This window comes from Seriola aureovittata, chromosome 12 (assembly GCF_021018895.1).
Source record: "Seriola aureovittata isolate HTS-2021-v1 ecotype China chromosome 12, ASM2101889v1, whole genome shotgun sequence".
NCBI classification, from domain to species: domain Eukaryota; kingdom Metazoa; phylum Chordata; class Actinopteri; order Carangiformes; family Carangidae; genus Seriola; species Seriola aureovittata.
The window spans coordinates 26245464-26250974 of NC_079375.1; the positions used below are offsets into that span (position 1 = coordinate 26245464).

The 5511-nt window shown below is 44.3% G+C and overlaps 1 long non-coding RNA gene across 1 annotated transcript in view; it reads right to left on the minus strand.

Annotated features, from left to right (window-relative positions):
* Positions 1-3116: 3116 nt before the first annotated feature.
* The window catches only part of LOC130178960 (uncharacterized), a 5217-nt gene continuing 2822 nt past the window's right edge, over positions 3117-5511 (minus strand). Inside the window, exons 2-3 of the long non-coding RNA XR_008829213.1 lie at positions 5121-5234; positions 3117-5000 (exon numbers count right to left, since the gene is read on the minus strand). This is a non-coding gene — a long non-coding RNA (uncharacterized LOC130178960). The remainder of the gene's footprint in view (positions 5001-5120; positions 5235-5511) is intronic.

Sequence of the window (5511 nt, forward strand, 5' to 3'; positions counted from 1 at the left end):
CACTCAGAAAACAGTCAGCCAATCAGAAGAGAGGCTCAGAGCCTCCTCTCTTCTGATTGGCTCACCGACCTGTTGTTACTAGAGCTCCAGAGAGAAGCCTGAGAGAGGAGATGTAAAACTACACTGAGATGGTTTTTATATCTTCTGATGGATCAACACTTCAAATAAAACACAGAAGAAGAAACATGGAGCTTTGATTAAAGTTCAACATTATTGTTGTTGCTGGGGAAGGAAAACACTCAGCGTAGCCTGAGAAGAAAGTCTTTTATTTTATAGGTTGAGTTTTAAGATGATGATTAAACACCGGGCTTCTCTCTTTACTTCCTGTTCTTCTTCACTTGGACCAGAGCAGCAGAGTCCAAAAGTCTTTTTCTTTCCCCTTCAAGTGAATCAGAAGTATTTCATTGAGACAAATATCTGGCATGATGAGGAAATTAAAACAAAATCAGTAATTTATTAACCAATAAGGAAGCGATGTGTAATTAAGTCTCACACTTCCATAAAGATGGACGACCTACAACGGAACGATCACAATCCTGATTTATAGTCGCTCATGTGCGTCAAGCTGCAAATTACTGGATCCTACATTTCCCATAATGCACTGGGACAGCCTCCCTGCCTGGTTTCCAACTGCACACCTCCAGATTGTAACAGTCACAATCAGTGTAACGCTCCTTTAATCTTTACGTCACGTGAAGCTTGGCATTCTGGGTAAAACCAGGACAGCAGAAATGAAAAGTGAAACTGCAGCGAGCGGCGACGCTCTGCTGATCCCAGGTCAGATCTCCTCCCTTCCTGTCTGACACGATCCAGTTTCATAAACAAGAGCTCCCGGTCGTCTGACGAATCTGATGCTGCTTTATGCATTTTCATTGAATCGACTTTGATTGATTGATGGAAGCTAATTAACAGGAAATGAGTGACAGGACGATCTGAACTCAACCTCTCAGGTTTCTGATCTAACAAGTCAAATGGCGGCACACACCACTTTCATCATTTCCCCAGAAACCAGCCGGCGCTCTAGAGCTGAACTGATTAACTTGATTAATCAATTAATTGGCTGACATGAAATTAATTGGCATATTTGATAATTTATTAGTTGTTAAATCGCTTTTCTTTTTACAATTCCATCTTCTCAAAGGTGAATATTTACGACTTGCTGTGTTTCAGTGTAAATAAAACCTCCTGGTTCTGACCAAACGAGACATTTTCAAAAATTATTAATTAATTATAAATGAATGATTAATAATCGGTAATTAAGGGCAACTCTCAGCTGATTCATTAACACTAAAACCAGTTTGTAGAAAGTAAACTGAGCTTTTAAAACACACTGACACACGTGCTATGTTAGCATTAGCACAGTGGTGCACCTAGAGGCCGTTAGAGGAACTGCACATTTTACACCTCTCTTCTGATTGGCTGACTGTTTTCTGAGTGATCCAATAAAAATAAAGCAGATTTCAGGTAAAAACACTCAGAGAAACCAAATCCTGCAAGGTTTGGATGGTGGGTCCAGGTGGGCGGGGCTTGGTGACTGCTTTGTTGTGACATCACAAAGTTCCAGAAGTCCTGACGGCTGGTTTTAAGGCTCAGTTTCTGAATACAGGCTGTGTGCATTTCTCTGTGGACTGAGGCTTTGATACTTTCACAGTATTAATATAGAAGCTAGAGCTGATCTATAATCACACTACACATGGACACAGACCTTTACACTGGAGGAGCTTTAACATTAAAACTATATTAACAATAATAAATGCTCCATATTCATAAATCTTCTTATATTCCAGCTCCTATTTTTTTTAAATTTCATTTCAGGATCAAGACTCTTTAGTTGTTGTATAGTTGTTCCTTTGTATGATAAAGTGTTTCTGACCGTGTCAACATACAAACACATTCAAACTGAACCTGCAGCAAATGTTTCCTTCACTTCCTGTTCCTGAGCTGCCGCTGAGTTGGCAAAGTTTTATTTTGAAAAACACCACATTCTTAAAATGTAAAAAACGTATTAGAAGCTTTTGTTTGAGCTTCACCAGTTTGCGTTTTCAATTTAATTCTAATGTCTGAGTGGTTTTCACCACAGATGACCTCTGACCCCTCCGCCACAGTAAAAGCCCTGCTGTGGTCAGGTGTTGTGTTTGTTCACTCTCACCAGTGAAACCTGAGGCTCCTCTGCTCTCCGTCGGTCGAAGGAGTTGTGACTTGGAGAGACGGTTTAGACGAGGAGAGGAGAGGTCGTGGTTTCAGGTGCATCAGAAACCGGCAGGAACCTGTTTGCGGGCAGAGGGGTTTTCCAGCTGAGCGCTCTGAGTCTGAATCTCGCCTCAGATCACAAACCATTTCAGGTTTCAAATTAAAACATCTCCAGATTTGTTTTTCTGCGTCTGAGTGACACAAATTTGACCAGATCGTACAACCTGAGCATGATTGTATGTCTCAGTGACGCAGACCACAGAGTCAACTGTTGCTTTAAAGGAGTGGTCCAACATTTTAGGCTCAGTAAACACATCCAGCATCTGTATTCTGTGAAATCACATGGACATCTACCTTTATGCTGTATGGGACCTTTAATGTGTCGGCACGGACGCAGGATGTTGATTCTGAACGTAAAATCTTGCAGATTAGTTCCGTATCATTGATGCAGGTACAATTAGTTTCCCAACATTATCTGAGCCCTTGGAGGAGGTTAGGGAAAGATGGTGGTCTTAGTTAAAGCTCCTCCAGTGTAAAGGTCTGTGTCCATGTGTAGTGTGATTATAGATTATAGATCAGCTCTAGCTTCTATATTAATACTGTGAAAGTATCAAAGCCTCAGTCCACACAGAAATGCACACAGCCTGTATTCAGAAACTGAGCCTTAAAACCAGCCGTCAGGACTTCTGGAACTTTGTGATGTCACAACAAAGCAGTCACCAAGCCCCGCCCACCTGGACCCACCATCCAAATCTTGCAGGATTTGGTTTCTCTGAGTGTTTTTACCTGAAATCTGCTTTATTTTTATTGGATCACTCAGAAAACAGTCAGCCAATCAGAAGACAGGCTCAGAGCCTCCTCTCTCGTTTTTATATCTTCTGATGGATCAACACTTCAAATAAAACACAGAAGAAGAAACATGGAGCTTTAAATTTATTTATTTAACATTTGACCAAAGTGCCAGTCTTTCATTAACCTTAACCAGAGTGTTAACCTGGTTAACCTCACAGGTGAGGGACAGGTGAGGGACAGGTGCTGAGGACAGACCTGAAGGTTGAAGGTTTTATTCTTTGTATTTTCTGATGGACATTAGGACCCAGCGGAAACAGTCGTTGGTCTTCAGTCTGCTGCTTTATGAGACTCAGGAAATACATCTCAAATTACCTCCTCCCCCCTCGACCACCCCTCCCTTCCTGAAGAGTGTGTGTGTGTGTGTGTGTGTGTGTGTGTGTGTGTGTGTGTGTGTGTGTGTGTGTGTGTGTGTGTGTGTGTGTGTGTGTGTGTGTGGTCAGACATGGAGGAAGAGGTCGTATGGATTGATTAACTCAGTCTCGGAGAGGTCGAGCTGCAGCAGCAGTTTGTGCCTCTCGTCTAATCTTCATGGTAAAACGTGAAGAGTTGAATGTCGTCGACCTTCTGACCTTCTCTGTTTGACCCTGTGAAGAGAGTCGGTCTGTCCGTCCACCGACTGAAACATCTTGACCACTGTGGTTCAGGGTTGTGAGCCTGTCGCCATGCTAATGTTAGCACTTAGCAAACCAGCTCCTGGTCAGGATCACTCACCCTAACAGTGCACGTCTTTCTCTCACAGTTTGTGTTCAGCTGCTTGTGGATGCATCTTTCTGCTGTTGTCCCAGTATGACTGAATATATAATATTATAATATATATGACTGGATTCAACACATTTCTTCACATTAAAACCAACTGTGTGTCCAACAGGAGACGCAGCGTGAGAGCGAGGCAGCAGCTTGTCTCGACATCCAACAAACCGTGAAGAGACAGAAGATGATAAAAAGATAAGAAATGAGGAAAAACATGAGCAGTTAGATCCTGGGCTACAAGTCCAGGTGCTTTTATGTAGCGTTTACACTGGTTTCACTTTCCTGCTGTAAATCCAGTGTTTTATTGTTCTCTCAGGTCAGGAGATGAACATAAAGGGAGAAAATATCGACAGCTGCTGATTCTGAGGACGGACAGGATGTGAAACATGACACATCATTAATAACGTGGACAGAAAGAACCGCTCGGACCCGTTAAACCTGCGAGTCTGAAACAGGTTTAAAAAAGGATCAAAACACAAGATGAGCAAACACATGGCGGAGCAGCCTCCTCTCAGTGAAAGGTCGTTTTTACATCGTATGAATATGTAATAATGTCTGTGGCGGCTCAGATCGTCAGTCTGCTCGTGTCCGTCAGCACTTTCACTGCTCTGATTCACAGTCAGACCTCGAACGCCTCACAGGGGGTTTTTATGCTTCTGTTTTCAGATTGAATGTGAAGCTGCGGAGAAAAACAGGAAGTGTGCGGAGCGATCTTGGCCAGCCGACATGTTTGAGAGCCTGCAGGCCGTGTCCTGCAGCCCGCCTCGCTCGCTCCACACAAACACACCAGCACTTCCTCATTCTTCACATTTCCGCCCCGAAGCCAACGAACGGCAAATATTTGTTTTTATCCCGAGCAGGAAAACGCTGAGCGCAGCCTGACACACCAGGTCTCGCCCCTTTCACCAGAAATGATTCAGTTGCTTGTCACAGACACAACGAGGCAGATTCTCATTCCAGAGATGAAAACGTGACCTGCGGGTGGCGCGAGAGCGAAGCTGCGGCACGTACGACACCGACAGGTGAAGGTGCCGACACTGTCTCCTGAGACATGATCGGTCTCGCTGGAGAACGTCTCACTGGAAGTCTAACCTGATAGATTCATTTTCCCTCCAGTACAGTTGTTCCCAAGCTGGGGAACCAGGAGAGTGATGTTTCCTTCTCTGATTGGGTTCAAGGGACCCTCGACTCCGCCCCCCAGAAAATGACTACGAAGACACAAAAACAAAAAAATATTACAGATATATAACATTTACATTTACAGTTTTATCCAGCGTGACTTACAGGTGAGGGAAACAACCTCGCAGAGAGGATGAACACAAACTGACCTCAGAGACAAAACATTTCCAAAGAGACTCAGAACGACCATAAAGGACGCTCCTCTGCAGGGGGCGGGGCTTTTACTGTGTCCAGGGGCCCGTTGTCTCATGATCTGTCCGCGGCTGTGGACATGAGGAGTTAGAAACAGCAGCTATTTACTGATATCACGTCATTCATCCGTTCATCAGGTTCTAAACACAGCCCTGACTCAAAAACTCAACAATAGACATTTGTTTCTTATTCCCCTAATGGAGGCTCACCAGCTGACACCAGCTGCCCCCCCCCCCCCCCCCCCCCCCCCCAGGTCCCTGACTGAGGCCTCCGCACCACCAGGTGACCTCACCCCGGGGGAAGCCTCAGTATCCGCAGGTGATTTCTAGTCAGTGTTCTTAAAACAAA